Source organism: Corvus kubaryi, unplaced genomic scaffold, assembly GCF_017639235.1.
Source record: "Corvus kubaryi isolate FWS band 111438036 unplaced genomic scaffold, C.kubaryi_AGA036_p1.0 137, whole genome shotgun sequence".
NCBI classification, from domain to species: Eukaryota; Metazoa; Chordata; class Aves; order Passeriformes; family Corvidae; genus Corvus; species Corvus kubaryi.
In genome coordinates this window covers 11,837,468-11,854,302 of record NW_024580671.1, presented here as the reverse complement: position 1 = coordinate 11,854,302, position 16,835 = coordinate 11,837,468, and the positions used below count along the sequence as shown (strand labels likewise).

Here is a 16,835-nt window from a genome sequence, read left to right as displayed (position 1 = left end):
ATCAGCGCCTCACCCATCACTGCCATGCATTATCTCCAGTATATTTCATACTTCCTGAAAGAACTATTTCAGATTCAAATTAAACTTTTAGACAATACAGAGATCAATTAAATGATAATACTTTCTCATTATTAGGCTGGTCTTTTTCTTTAAGCAAGTCTCCTATTGGGTTAGTTTCCAGTAATTCTAGACCTTGTCTCACTTTTCATGTGAGAATGCCACACGTCTTAGAAATGCAGATCATCATTAGCATCATTATTTTCAGATAAATTAAGAAATTTATTCCGAGAATCGCTTTCTTGCCTATGAACATTCAAAGAAGTGAGAAGTGAAAGTAACAGCAGTTTGCCCATAAAATCTGTCCCAGAGACGGCCTAAAATTCCCAAACAAAGCATTTCTAAGAGCTTTGAGGCTTTAATATCAGTAGCTTAGTTAATATGTAGGACAAGAGAAATTTTTAATATTTTTCCAGCCTGAGTCGTCACAATGTCTTTCTGTTTCTTTTGGCCAGGCAGTTTCATCCTTTCCAGCAATTTTTGGGTCAAGGCAAGTATGGTGTGTGAGACTGATAAAAAATAACAGTTGTGAGGACATACACACCTTGTTGCTTGGTTTTCCAGCAAAATAGTTAAGATCATTTTTGCAATTAAAAAGAAAAGGCTTTTGATGTGAAATTAAAAAAGCATTTTACTCAAAATTTTTGAGTGAAGGTATGATCTGGTCTTAGGCACAACATACCTTCTAAGTATATGTAGTGGTTTGGTTCTAATATATTTATTCTGTCATCACTTTTGCAGATGATTCAATTTTTTTTTCCTATACAAAAATAGTGAGTTTTTGTAAAATTTAAGAAATAATGGAAAATAATTTTTGGAGCTCTGTAGCAAATTCTGCATTATCTCCAGCAAAACAGGGCTTTTTAGATATTCTCATGGCTAACATTGCTTATTAATAGAAAGTTTCTAATTACTCTATAAAGCCTAATGCAGTATTTTATACTTAGATTGTTAATTGAGCAGTCTAAAAACATCTAAGTTAATTGCACAGTTACTGTTAATTGCTGGACAATTTTGTCCAAATGAGAAAAAAATTGGACTTTTGCAACATGTTAGTTGCATTGAGTGCCTCTAATTTTCCTTTTAAGCTTTTACTGATGATCTTAAGAGCATTTTTATTATACTTTTTATTTACTCAACGAAATAATATTAATGTTGATCTTAGTGTATGTTATGAAAGGCAGTTTCCCAACCAGCCTCACCATGTAGGGTGAACTCCTAGAGCATTAGACACAAACTATGTTCAGATGTCCCCAGATATTAGCACTCATTTTAAAGGCTATAGCATCTAAATAAAATTTTGAAAGTGAACAGAGGATGATAAGGAAAAATCCTGCATGCCAGACAAAGAAGCTGTGAAAGAAAGTCTAAACAGGTGATGTAATGTTCATAAACCAAGAATGTCCTTCTGTGGGATTGTGTTCTGAATATTGAGCTTCACCACAACCTCTTGTGCCTCAGTAATTTGAGATGCTTGTTGGTTTGGCAATTGGTCACACAAAATAAACTGTCCAAACATCATGTGTGATAATCAGCCAATCAGGTCTCCAAAGAGTCTTTAAATGTTCACATTGAACAAAGGCTCTGTATCTCTCAAGTTCCGATTATTGTCTTGGACAGCAGCTCTCTGCCAGGTAATGTGCTGTTTTTCTATTTCCTTTTAGCTTTATTTAGTAGCAATAGGTAGTTTCAGATTACTGTGGTAATCCATGCAAAACTAATTGACTAATTAAATGCAAGACAAGTCAGTGCACCAGCACATGTTGCACAGTATTTGCTGTTGGCTTTTTAATGATTATCTAACATGTATTGCTGAAACAGTGTGAAGTACTTTAAATATTATTATACTCTGTCAAGTCCTAAAAAGTTTTAACAAGGATTAACAACTGTTTGGTGACAATTCCCAGTCTAACCACACTCCATGGATTTGATGGACATATTTTGTTCATATAGGTTGTCAAAATTTCTGAGAAAATAAAGACCTCAAAAATGAGTCTTCTAAAGAGAAACTTTAAAGAAAGGGAAGCATCAGTGTAGCTCAGGTCAGATAGGAAGAATTAATGCCACGTGTTCTGAAGTAACATATAATTTATAAATGCAACATCAATTTTATTTACAAGGGAAGTCTTCATGATAAACATATTATTTTCATAAGGATTTGGGAGGGAAGCAATAGCATAATTCCCCTGCATGAAACCAAGTGTTGGAATGAAGGTTATTCATCCTTGCTGAGCACTTACACAGACAGTTCTTCTGCAACACCAGAGATTTCTATAACAAAGGATGAGGGGTTGCTTTAAAGCAAGCAACATGGGGGTGTATTTTACTGACACAAGTAACTGTCAGTCTTTTGCAATGTCAGAACTTAGTGTCCTATGCCCCATTTCAGATATAGGCACTTAAATATTACTAAATTCCTTAGAATCAAGTGCAAAAGTTCCAATTAGTTTTTTTTTTTTTCATTATAACAACCCCTCTAAAATCTCCAGCCAACCTAAACAGTTTTGCAAATAGTTAGTCTACTAGCAGTTTTAAAATGGCTGATGAAACATAATTTTGGAGAAAAGTTTGCCAAGTTTATTTCATGGAGATAACCTGGTGATTTTGTCATCCCTGTCATTAAAGCTTAAAGGTCTAAATCTTTGTTTACTGAGCTCAAAACTGAGTTTAAAGCTGTCTTTGACTTCACCAGAGTAGGCTCGTGGCTTAGAGGCCAGAGTTTTGGCTGTCATCTTCACAATTCTTCTGATGTCAGAAGCACTGTAGGGGCTTATCACACAGTAAGGTTGTAGACTTAAGTGGGTCAAACTCTAAAAAAGAAAAAAAGACAAAACTCCTCAATGGAGTCTTCAAACATTTCCAATGGATATTTTATACCTTTCTTTATAGTTTTTCATTTGTATTTGATTATGATATGATTCTCAATAAATCTACATGAAATATTATTCATAAATTGTTTCTAAAAATAAAGTAGTTGGAAGTTCAAAAAATATGTAATACTTTGTTTTTCACCAGTGATTGAAACTTCAGTGTATATTCTCAAAGTCTCAGTCTCATGAAGAACTGATGTATTCTAGCTCTCCAACACTAAAAATGTTGCCTTGACTAACAACATAGGAGACATAGGAGATAACAGAAAGGTATTTCTACAAGGTAATAGTAGAGAGGTCCCCAAGTCCTTATGTAAAGGAGTTGTGCTTGAACAAACAACTTTTCATGATGCTGCATGCAACTTTAGTGAAATTTCAATATGAGGAAAATTCCTTTAACTTAGCTCCTAAAATCCTGGGGGTTTTTTTCAGATTTTCACACAAAATTTATTTACTGGTACACCTCCCTATCCCCTTAAAAAGCTACAAGAAGGAAAGGAATGGGGGGGCGGGGGGGGGAATCTAAATCAGCCTGTCCAAAGTCCCAGAGAAAAGGAAGAACTGTGCCTGACCCACGTAACAGAGGAAAGCAGGAGAGTGAAAGATGTGTGTGCAGTGTAGTTACAGACATTATAAAACAATCACTGCATGATGTTTAAACATTGTTTTATGGTGTTTCCACCGAGATATTCCATTAGTATGTGATGATAATGAATCATGGTTGTAGTTCACTGAGAGCTCTTGCCATGACTGCATACTTTTCTGATTTTTTTCTTCTCCTGTGGATTGCACATGGAAACAAGGGAGAGAAATTATTTGAAGAACATTACCAGAATAGAAGCCACAAAATTACAATGCTGCTTAGAAATGGACAAACTTTTCAACACAGTTTCATTTTGTGTTGTCAATATTATTTTATTCAAGCTAGAAGTGCAGCTTTAAATATAATCTTGTGGAGAATGTGAAAGAATGCTTTTAAAAATGTCCCTGGGCAGTGCATATGTGTTGACAAAAGTGTGTGTGTGGGTTTAATACTTTTTTTTTTTCACTTCTGTAGACATAGCTTGTCTACAGCAACTAATTTGAGAAAAGATATTTTCAGTTAAAGAGAGGGATTGGAACAAGACAAGTGCTTCTTTACTGGTAAGGATCTCGACATCTATACAGCATCTCAGTTCAGCTGGAAATGTTTGTCTCAGATCTAACTCCTTCATGCTCAGATGGTAAATCTTCAGAACAGGCAGAAGAGCCATCTGGTGATTCAAAACAATACAGAATTGATGGAATCAGCTTCTAGGACATGACAAATGGAAGTGGTCATCAACCTCAGATAAAATTGCCGTATGTGATGTTTGGTCCTGAAGATCCTTAAAACTGACAAAACACTCCACTATCTCCATCTTCGGATTGCCATTTAAATTTTTATTCTTTCATTATACTGCAGCAAATTTATATTATATATCTAGCAACAGTAAATCATAATTAATGCATTACAGTAACCACAGAAATGTCAGTGTGTATGATGTCTGCTGACACAAAAGCAGTATACCAATTATATGAATTATGGAAGTTATGCATGTTTGTCCTTTTACATGAGATTTTGAACTCTGATACATTATTTGTCATATTTTAGCTCTTGGGTGTAAAACAATACCAATAACATCTGATGTGTGAAGAAACTAGAGAAAATAACAGGTTAGAATAATTTTAACTCTTTTAATAATAATTTAAAAATATGTGACAGTTGATAAGCTGAAGGTGCTCTATAGGTCTCAAATTTAAGAGCAGGTAGACCATAAAAAAGGAAAAGGGTTGGCTCTGAGGTTGCAGAAAATGAGAAAACATTAAACTAGCATTATTTCATTCGGCAAGTTCAACTTCTTTTTCTGAGTAGAACTGTATCATATTAATGTTCTGGTTTGTGGTGAGGATGAATTAGTGGCTTAGAGAGTGAGGTAAACTCAATTCTAGCTTGCTGCATTTCTTTAAGGTTCATATTTGTAAACATTTAGACTGAATATTAGTTTTATTTGTGTGAGTACTCAGACTATCCAGTTGCTTTTTTTTTTTTTGTAGGGCGTATTATACAAAGTTATGGGTCTTTTTCATCAAAACCCTCTTTAAAAAGCTCATCAGAGTGAAATATAATGCTGTGGGGTCTAGTAAGAATATGCACAATTACTAAAATGCTGTAAGTATTCACAAGACTTGCTCCTTTAGTTTGAATACTGAAATACTTGTTGATAATGAGGAAGAAGCTGTAAAACATAGGTTCTTGTTCTTAGGCAGATATTCTTTGATGTCAGGAGACATTTCAGAATGTCAGACTGTATATGTATTTCTGTGAAATGATCTTTGAGTTTAAAAGAAGGGAAATACATAATACAAAAATGGTATTTAATGACTATTAGACCATATCAATTTTTCTAATTTGTAATTCGTGTGCTTAAAAAGGATTTATTACTGAGTTGTCTTTATAAATCACTGTTAATATATTACAAATTTTACTTGAAAGACTTTTGAAAAGAGAAAAAAATGCATAAAGGAAAAAATCGTCCTATTGAACAATTATGTGTATGTATAGAATTGTACAGGCATTGTTTACACAGAAATTCTAATTATCTGCCAAGTATGAGCTCAAGGTGTCTTGTTGTATCCTGTGAAGTCGTAACACTCTTTGTACACAGTGTTACAGATGATAATGCAAAAAAGCAATATTTCTCAGCCAAATCCTATTTTGTAATCCCCTTTAACCTGCTTTTCCATTAATTTATATTAGCGTCTTGTAATTTAACCCCTGGTGTGAATCTAGCACTACAAATGAATACTGCCTTTGTATAGATAACCTTATCCACAACACTATCTCTATTTTTAGGAGATGAGATGATAATTCTTTATATTGACACACAATGACTAGTTGGGTCAGGGTGAGTTTGCATAGTGGAATGAGCTCCCTACAGTTGTGTCCAGACACCTTGATAATGAGGTGAATGTTTCATTTATTCATTTCTTTCCACTCAGAAGGTCAAAATGAACTGTTTCTCTAAGTTTTAATTTCTGTTTCTCTAAGTTTTCAAATGAGTTTTACCTTTTCACTTTTAAGTAATACTTAATTTGAAAAATCAAAAGAATAAAATTAAATTCTTAGTGTCTATACAAAGTTAAGAGAATGAATAAAAGGTAAATCGATTTCATAGTAAATTGCAAAAACAACAGTCTAATTTTAATGCAGCTTACCTGTTTTAGAAGTCAATTGATAATCAAAGCTAATGTTACCCTAAAGAAGAACGAGTGAAAGCAATAATCCTTGTGGTGACTGCAACTGATGATGACCTTTTTGCATCTATCATGTTATTAGAAAATTAAATAATTTTCTTCTTCAAGGACAAAACATTTTAAGCTGTCAACAGGTATATCAAGTTCTGCTCATAAAACCTTTCACCTTATCTTAAATAAACAAACAAAAAGAATTTAAAGGACCGACTAATTAATTCTCAACACAAATAACAGATCTGAGCTATAAATGACTGAACTGTTTAAGGAGTTGATAGACAATTTAAGAAGTTCTTTGAATTCTAGGACTTGACTGTGGCTTAAAGCCAGGCCTCCTTTGGAAGACGGGTGCTGCATTAGAATTAGAATTCCTTCTGGATAGCATGTGCTGCAACAGGAAGTCTACCAACCTGTGAGATGGAGCAGCATATTCCCATCTGTTGCTGGCCAGCTGTCCTGTACATCCCCCTCCTTTTCATGAGATCAGCCTGACAGCAGTAGTTATGCTCTTGAGCCGTCATGCAGCTGAGCTGCAAACATGAATCACAAGGGGTAGGTGCACTTCACAGTCACTTTCCTGTCTAAAATTTAGTTCTTGGGTGCGTTGGGCTTTCTAGCTTTGACCCAGAAAAATATTTAGCGTTTGTTTGTGTCACTAAATAACTGAGAAGTCTTTTCCTGGAGAGAAGATTAAAAGCCTTGTTAGGACTTGATAATGAGATTTTTTATTGAGGTTTGTTATGGGGAATATTGTTGGAAGAAAGTGCTTTCCAGGTAACCACTGGTTTACAATGCTTGGTAACTAACCAACTGTTTTATATTTCATCAAATATGCCATTGTCTTGTGTCAAGAGAGCTCTCATCACTCTCTCTAAGGACTTATTCCCACATTCACAAATAATAATTACTCTCCCTTTTTCAAAATTATTAATTTTGCAATGTAATTAGGAAATGCTCTGACAGTGAAAATGTGGCAATTCACAGTGTCTTCTGAAATCTAAACCTGTGCAAGCAGGATAAAATGCCAAGAAATACCTCTTTAATGTTTGTTTTGAGATAAAGGGATGGTGACATGGCTGTAAGGATTATTTGAAGAGTAGGATTTCTAAAGAAAGGATAGTTTTGTGTTTGTTATTTCACCCCCCGTGCCCCCACCTCAGGTTTCAAACAAGGTTCAAAGTTTATTTAGGGAAGTATAATGAAATACAATTCACTCCTTGTAGATTTGCCTAAAAACATGCATCATTAAAGAATTTGCTTTATCATTTATTTGAGTAGCTCATCATCCCTGTATTGAGAGAAGTAGCACGTAGCTGTCACCTACTATCCTTCTGTACATCATTTTGTTTTTACTGTGTCGCAGACACAGAGCAGCAAGAATATGTGATTGATGTCATTACATCATCTTTAGATTGAGTGTGAGGAGCCTTTTCATGTATTTCACTTCATTCTGGGTGTCTATCTGTGGTGGCTGTATCAAGTGTTAATTCATTTTTCCACCCTCCCTCACTGCTGTCAGATTCATTAAAGCTGAAGCGCTTTCCCTGGTTGACAGTAAAAGCCAGGTATGTGTGAAAGAAGAGTATGACATAAATAGATACTGCAAAAAAAAAGGACACTCATTAGATAACATAGTGGGTTTGTCTTGTGTGTTTGCTTTGGAGCCTACACTTCCTTGGGAATGAAGAGATGGAAACGTGCTGGTGCAGCCTGGGTACCAAGGCTTGTGGTGGAAGGGAAGCTCCTGGCAGGCTGTGCACTGCAGCCAGCACTTCTAGAACTTAGGAGGTAACTCACACACATGTCTCTGCTGCTGGCTAGCCCTTGCCTGAAGACGTCTGAATTTGGGCACCAGAAAAACTTAATCTAAACTGGAAATGGCAGGTTGATATAACTTCAGCCTGAGGTCATTGTAACTTCAGCTGACAGCCTGATGGTGGTGTGCAACTCAAGCAGTATGTGCTGAGAGTGCATTAGGTCAAGAGAATGAGGTAGAAAAACAAAACTAGAGCAGCTGATCTGGGAAAGAAAGTCTTCTTGAGCCCCTTAGGATCGGCTCTTTTGCATAAAGGTAATGATGGCAGATGTAAAGCCAGGCGGAATCTTGAAAGATGCAGTTGAAAGGCAAAAGAACTGGGGAAGTATCTGATATGAATTACATTATGTGTTATGAAGAATTCTCCATGAGAAGCAGCCAAAATCCCCTTCCTTTTGGTGTTTTCTGGATTAGGACAAAGGGATGGGACTACGAGATAAAAAATCAGCTGTTTTGGGTCATGGTTAGCTAAGTTTATCTACTTCAATGCAGAAGTCCTTAAGCTGCAAGAGGGAAAGCCATCACCCTTCTCCCCGTTATTAAAATCACTAAAGACTGAAAACCAACACTTGATAAAATTTATTTGAAGGAGGGCAAAATTACACTTTCTGCAAATCAGAAGAATAAGCATAGTATGAGGAGGAAGCAATTTTTTTTTTTAATGCACCTTCATGCCCACAAAAGAGGCACTTTAAGATATTGAATTGAGAAATAAAGAAAAATGGAAAAGAGAGAAGAAATCCCATCTAATGGAATTGGGAATCTTTCAAAAGTATTTTAACCAAAGATGGCATTGCAGACAGTTTAAATCACTAATCACAAGCAGACCATTGCTGTACTAAAATAGGGATATAACAAAACAACCTTTTAGGGCTGTTTGGGCTTTTGGGTGTCTACTTCTGTATGTTAAATGGCTTGAATTCATTCTTTTCTCTTTTCTTTTTTCTTTTCTTTTCTTTTCTTTTCTTTTCTTTTCTTTTCTTTTCTTTTCTTTTCTCTTTTCTTTTTTCTTTTCACTTTTCAGAGATTAGGAACTGAATTTTAGTATCACTGCAATATATAAAATTACTGGTATGTCCTCAGTTTTAAATTGAGGTAAATTACTCATTTTAAAATGAGTAATTTTTAACATGTAAATAAGAGAAGAGGTGAACAGGGATGTAATTCTGTAGACTAGAAATTTTTGCTTTAGCAAGGTATGCTCTTCATGTATTATTAGGACACAGTATGAAATGCACCATTGGAAAAAAACAGTGAAGTTTTTTGTTTAATATTTTATCTCTGACTTATGAGGAAGACTTTTTATAATGTATGAAAATATTAAAGTTAATTACAGTCTATAAAAAAAAGCATTGTGGGATGCATTGCATCCTTCACATAGAACACATTGTTTTCTGTCCCTTAGTAAGTATTTTATTTGTTCCAAATGATCCCATGATATTAATTTTTGATTTGGCAAGAATGATATAGATCAACAGTATGTACTAACATCTGGCCACATAGTGCAGCTGAATTAGTTGTGTGATAGCAGTAAGAGAAGAAAATGGCATAGAAATATACATAATTTTAGGCTCAAGGGCCCAGTATTCTTGTGTAATGCTGATTAAACAGACTGACAAAGCAGAAACATTTTAGGTATGGGAAAAATACCATTAGTTCCAAAATAAAAGTTACTGTAATTCAAGCAGTTGGTGCAAACAGAGGAAAATAGTGCTGCAAGCCCTGTGTGCAATCAAATCATGCTGTAAGGCTCATGATTTGGGTATTGTAGGATTGAAATAGAAGATTTGAAGAGAAATTACAGAAGCAAGTCCTTCACAAATAGAAGCATTCTACATACCACAGAACATAGAAATAGAACAATGACAGAAGTGCAGCTTCATCAGTTATTGCATCTATATCAGATGAGTCACCAAATTGCTTCTAAAACCTGGGGTAACAGTTGATATCTATTCTTGGGGAACATTTAATTTCTAGCAGGTTGCTGAAGGGCAATTTATAAGTTCACAGAAAAGTACATATGCATTAATTTCCTTATGATACTAGGGAAATGTATTTTTTAGCTAAATATAAATTCCTCATCCTTCTTTCCCTGCTACCCATAATATTTAAGAAGTTGAAAATGTTTTTCCTTGTAAATAACTGTCCTCATGTCTGTATCATGATGGCTACATGTACGGGCCAGGAAAAACAGATGAAAAAACATTGTTGATGGATCTGAGGGTAATTTTAAGCTACAGAGTTAGCTCTTGGCTTCTGAGATACCTTGCTGTGGTATCTCAAAATGGCAGGCAAGCAAGAGGTGTTCTTTTGCACAGAGGCTTACTTCCACTATTTCCTCATTTCTTACGAGGCCGGTGTCAGAACTTGCTTTGAAAGCACTGCTTGTTTATTTTTTCATGGTGAGTACTACAATTTCTGAAGTATGTTTGACTCTATAATGAACTGGAAAGAGGATTTTTCTTAACCTGTAGCCTGATTTAGAAGTGCCTAAGTACTGACATTTAGCCACTTGTTAATCTTTTGTTGTACAGTATGAACAGTACAAATGTGATTCTGCCTGCTCAGAACTGAAAAGGTATGTCCAACATTAGAAGTGCTAGATTTTCATAGACAGTATTTCTGGGAAGAGATGTCAGGAAGAAGTCTTGACAGCATTACAAGTTATAAAAATAATTTGCATTACTTTAATATTGCTGCAAAGTTACCTGTTGCTATATCAGCACATGTCCTCAAAATTCTTTGTACTTATTTTAATCTTTTTATCTCCTATTCTTTACTGATTTATTTTCACCTTGACTTCTCTTTCATCAAATTTGCACATTTCTATATAAAAATCAGAAATGCCTTATCTGTTTAAACAGGTATTGGGATAAAGTGTTTCATGGAAGTCTCAAAGGCATATACAACTTTTTCAGTTTATGATCATCCTAACATATTTATGAATAGACAACCAACTTTTTTTCTTTCCTATGCCCTGTGAGGATGAAGTCCATTAAGGATAATGGATTGATGCTATCATGATATAATAATCAAATATCAATACATTTTTCAAGCCTCAAGCTTGCTTTACAAATTCCTCGTTTTAGCATTTAACATGATGTGCATACCTGTATTACTAATAAAAATAATTTCATTGCTGAATTACTGTAATCTACAGAATAACAAACAGTCGTGAAAATAATTAAAAGAAAAGCAGTAGGCCCAGCTTCAGGGAAGCAATTATTTACTGTGACTTTCCTTTCAACTTTTGTCATGTGTGGTTTTCACAAGGTTTCTTTTTGTGCAGTTGCCATAATAACAGCATGTATGTTGTTGGAAACCTCAGGCTGTATTTGTCACAGGCACACCATGCAAGTAGGAAAATTGTACTTAAGCCGTGCTGTAGTACAGCATGCCTTGGTTCATTTATCTGGATTCAGGTAGCTGAGGGTGGTTCAGCATGTTTTCTGTTAGTATAAAATTTACTTCCGTGTCACGTTTGATGGATCATTAATTACTCTTGTCAGGTAGAAGCAAATGGTTTTGTAGTGTAAGTCCTGCAACAGGTTTTGTAGGATGTAGAGTTATTGCTGAGCTTATGTGGAATAGAACGAAAATAAGTCTGGTTTTGGCTTGCTTTTATACCTTTTAACATAATTTTCAATGTTTCTCACTGTGCTTTATTTGCCTTGTTGCTCATGTTTCATAAAATACTACATACCATGTGTGACATGCTTAAATTGGTTTTGCTACAAGTAAACCAGTGCCTTGGGTATCAAATACTCTGATCCTATTCTTCATTTGCATTATCAAGGTGAAGTTTCATATATTTACTTGAAAGGAAAATTTCAGTTTTGAAATTGAAAAGTGAAATGAACATCATGGCTACTTAACAATTTCTGATTTAAGAGATAATTTTTAAATACTTGGTCAGTGTCTTGCATACATGGAATCACGTTTCTATTGCCTTACATCCTAACTACACCATGTTACTTTGCAGAATGTGTTTTCTACAGTTTCTGAAAATAAGTCTTTTTTTTGTCATGACATGAGTTGAACACTCAGATACCGAGATTCATTAAATAACTAGTTAATTTAAAAAATAATTTCTGAGTCCTCACTGAAAGCTCAACAGTTGTTAAGCATTTTTTTTTCTACAGAACCTTCTTTAAACATTTGCATGCACAGATGAGACAGGCATGCTTCAAAGAGAGAATTAATCTGGAGAATTAATTCAACAGGTTTTAAAATCATATTGATTTTGTTTGTTTACCTGTTTCAAGCAGTATTTTTTCTTCAACAACTTTGACATCAACATTAATATTTCATATGACTTTTGTCTCAGACAAAAATGTTGGGGAAAAAACAAATCCAATGCCCAAGTTTCATACAGATTTAATTGCTGGAAACTGCTGTTAAAAGAATCTGTGAAAAGTTTTGCATAATTTTGTTCCAATAATAAAGACTGGTTGTTTTTTTACCTTCGTCTCCCTCTGCCATGTGTAACACTTCTGAAATTGGGGAAAGACAAAAGGGTTTATGGTAGGTATTCCTATGCTCTGACCCTAGTTATTAATTCCTCTGATATTCCTCCCTAATTTGGTTCAGGATCTGATTGTTCAAGGTAAAATCCAACTTTGCTGCTGTGTTTCCTTCATTGTAGCTGATCTGTGGCTGTGCTCATACTAGTCTGTTGCCCATCAGTATTTTGGAGATGCCCATGCATCTGTATATCTCGCAGGCAATAAGGAATCTGATAATTGCAGAGAAGGAACTGGGTTTATGCTGGATGCCAGGAAACAAACTAAAGAGTAGGAAAACCATTACAGAGAATAAAACTTAGTTTATATTTGCTCCTAAATCTAGTGTTTAATTAGACTGCTTGATGAAGAAAGTATCAGCTATTAAATATCCCTGAAATTCTGTGTTGATAAATTTTTTCACATAAAACCCAGCAGTTTTGCCCAGTTGGCTATATTGTTTCCTAAACCTGTTGAATGATTTCACAGTTGAAAGCTTTTCGGCATGGCAGTTCTTCTCCAGAAATGGCATGTTGTTCTGTGCTGGTCAGCTGAGGTGAGAATGGCTACTGGAAAAAGTGCTTCAGGGTGTCAGCAAGCCACAAATAGTTTTCTAAAATACCTATGACTGTGCCATAGCGTGCAAAAGAAAGATGCCTTTAATTTTGTGTGAAAGCACAGAATTTATACCTGGCTTGACTAGAAAAGCACAGAATGAAAAAGGCAACTGAACACCACAGAGAGATGCAAACCCTGCTGAGAGGGGAGAGTCGAGTACTTCTTTTCTATGAAGTGTGTAAGCTTATACATGTTACTGAGCCTGCCCACATTTTCTTGCATAATACTTTCCGCCTCCTTGCATGACTTAACTCAGAATATAGTACAGGCAGGGTCAATGAGGGTGAACCAAAAGCTCTGGTCATGAGGCTAAAAGGTGACCTTGTTATGCTATGATGTCAAATCTCAGCTGAGGCCTCCTGAGAGATCCTTGAGATGTGAGCACAAATACTAAAATATTAGAGAAATAAGAGACTGTTTAAATAAGAAAAATGTGATGATGAAATCAAGCCTTCAAAAAATGTTATGTATGTGTTGCTAATACCTCAGAATGCTTTCCTGTTTTGTTCATGGCAGTTTTTTTTCTTTTTTATGAGTAGATTAAACTTTGCACAGAAAAATGCTAATCTGCTCCTCTTTCTGTATGTGTCCTTCAAACAAGGACTTGCTCAAGCTGCAGAATGCAAACAGGCACTAGCTTGACTAGTGCTGAATATGTGGACTTTGCATGTATGGTTTCAGCTAAGTGATGTGTAACATGAAAGCCAGCATTGATTTCAATTTTTCCAGTCATTCAGTACATTTCAGGATGAATGTGAAACTGGACTTTTTTTACAGATTTCTTCTTTCATTTGCAATAAATAAAAGGAAAAGGTGCTTGCTATGTTACCATTCCAGATTTTCAAAATCAAGATGTCATATTTTTCCAGTAGAACAACTTGAATATTGGATTTCCACATGACCCACTGAAGATGAAATCTGTTTTGTTCAGAATAATCAAGAATATATATTTCTTTGCCTAGGAAAAATAACGTGGGATGAACTGCAGAGTGACTGTTGCTAGCATACAATCAAATTAACACCGCTACTAGGCTTCACTCACTTGCAATTAAAAGTGTGATTGGCATTGAAATTACCAAGTTTTTACTGAAGACAAAGGGGAATATTTTTTCAAAGACTAAAGTACTGGCTTTAATCTGTAATGGTTTCACATATCACTAAAAGTTCTCACCTAAAATGTTGGCTTTAATGCTTTTTGTCTCTTTTTCAGCTAAACCCAGACTTGTTTACCCTGCAAAGTATATGCATCTATAAATCTTGAATTGAGTGTACTAGACCAAATAAGAAAGTTGCATTAAAAAATACAGGAGTTTTATGATTTTGGGGCGGCTGGGGGTGAAGTTTGTATGCTTTTTGTAGCTTTTATTTTATTTTATTTTATTCTGATTTCATTTGGAAGAGAGAAAGCAGTTTCTGAAATAACCTTTTCTCCATTGAGGTAAGGTTATTTGTATAAACAAACCATTGATGGCTTTTCATGAATAAGGGAAAATAAATACATTACAAAAATGTGAATTTTGGGATTCCCCACTACCACTCTCATTTTGGAAAGTTTTCTGCAGATACTATTTTTTTTATGTTTCCCTTGATTGTTCAAGAGAAACTTCATTGTCTTACAGCATTCAGAACACATAGATTCCCCTGCCTACCTGCAGACAGCCTGCCTGTTGTTTTTTAATCTTTGACACCACTCTGGTGGCAGTGCCACAGCAATAAATGCTTTAAAAATGCAGATAAATTAAGTAAGCTTTGACAGTGATCTGTGCAAAAGGCAGCTTCAAAGGGCAAAAAATAATACAGACCTTGCATTGAGTAGAATACATAGGCTCCCACACCTAAAACTGAATGAGGAAAGAAGAAGCTGATAGACAATACATTCTATAACAGCCCCCCTCATCACTGAATTCCCACAATGGCCAAAACAAAGATAACACCACCAATTACATATATATATATATACAATATATATATACACTTAAACTGTGAGGTTTTCACAGTTGGGGAAAATGGTCTTTTTTGTTACTTGCATTGGAGACGTGTATTTAACCAGATCTCATAATCTCATCATCCTTTAATTCACTACAATAAAGTTTGGATACAGAAAGGAGTATAAGTTTTATATGTAAGCTTGGTATATGTTTCATACATACATGGTAATAAAAATAAAAATACATGTAAACTCTAGTAATCAAAACTTCAAAAAATTGCTGTGAGGGTCCTTAAATTTTTTTTCCTAGTTGACTTACAGGGCTAAAGTTCTGCTTCTAGCATGGTCAGAAATGCCCCAGCTTTAATTATACTGGATGTCTTGCTCCTGTTGGGTCTATTACATAAAGAATGAGGTCATTGTTTAAGTCGGGACTGTTCTGCATTTTAGAGACTACCTGCCTAATAGGGAGCCAAGACACTGTTGGATTTTTTAAGACACTGGTACTTCTTTTTTAGGCACTTGCACAATAATTAGGACATTTCTTAATGTTTGCTTTCTATGCAAGAAGATTCTAGCCAGTATCTTTTCCCTTTCTGTAGCAGTGGGAGCTGCCCGGTAGCCCACAGCGTCAGCTTCCTAAGATCTGGATGGTACAGGTCTCACTGCGCTGGGCAAAGCTCTTGACCCACTAGGTGGTCTGTGCACAAAGGCAGAGGCAAGAAGGAAGAGGAGGCTCCAGTATAGCATCCAAGGCCGTTTATTGCCCTCAGGGGAACCAGGGACTGAAAAGCTCCAAACAGGCAGTTACACAGGATTTTAAAGGAAGGTGGGGCAAGGGGCAGGAACAACTTCAGGGCCAATAGAAGAAGTGAAGGGGAGGGGTCACAGGCGGGGCTGTACACAGCTACCCAATGAGAGCAAGCTTGGGGAGGGGAGAAATTCAAAGGGACCAATGGGACATTGAGGGGTGAAGAGCTTTCTAGAAAAGGGGAGGAGAAAGGGGTGGTATACACGGAGGATTGACAAACTGAGCAGGGCATATACAATGCTAAAAGGGGAGGGGAAACAACAATCTGATTGACAACATTTTAATTTGGGACAAATCATGTATGGGAAAAAAGAGGACTTCGCAACACCTTTCAGGAGAGAATTTTAATTCTGAGACTATTCAGGAGGACATTCTCAGTTGATCTTGATAAAATTGTTCTATTTTGAAGAAAATACTCTCATATTCCTTGGCTGCTGAAAATACAAGTACTAGCAAAATGTACCCTGAGCAGGAAAAATTGCCGCTTTGGAGGATATGTAGACTTTAAGTTTTCTTGAAGGGACTGCCTTTCCTCTACAGGTGTTAGACAACTGCAGCCAACAAGCTTGCAAAGGTCTTAAGCCTAAATGTTTTGTTTGGAATACAAATGGATGTATACATGTTATTAAGGTCTTTGTTAAATTGATACATGAAAGTCTTGCCTAAAAGTACAAGAAAAGTTTGATGCAGAATGAGAGAATGGGTCCAGGTCACCAGAAACCTAAGTCATTGCCTTGACTGGAAGACTGTGCTTATATGTTAGGTACAGTTAAAAATAGTCAGGTGTATACTTAATATTATTGGTACACTCACAAGTACAGATGATGAGAAATTCATATTAAGATGAAAGAAAAAATGAAGTGAAATTTATGAAAAAGCAAGAATTTTCAAAAAAGGAGGAATTAAATGTGTCAGTCAACTTGATACAAACTAATCAACTCATACCGGAGTGTAATTATGT

The 16,835-nt window shown here is 35.5% G+C and overlaps 1 protein-coding gene across 2 annotated transcripts in view; it reads left to right on the top strand.

Moving 5' to 3' along the window:
- The window catches only part of SLC16A7 (solute carrier family 16 member 7), an 86,139-nt gene that overhangs the window by 15,344 nt on the left and 53,960 nt on the right, over window positions 1-16,835 (top strand). The window contains exon 1 of one of the 2 annotated variants that reach the window (XM_042017888.1): window positions 5,035-5,118. The exons of the other annotated variant lie outside the window; for it this stretch is intronic. The gene's annotated coding sequence lies outside the window, so the exon portion shown is untranslated. Of the gene's footprint in view, window positions 1-5,034; window positions 5,119-16,835 lie in introns of those variants that run through there. 2 annotated transcript variants of the gene reach the window in all.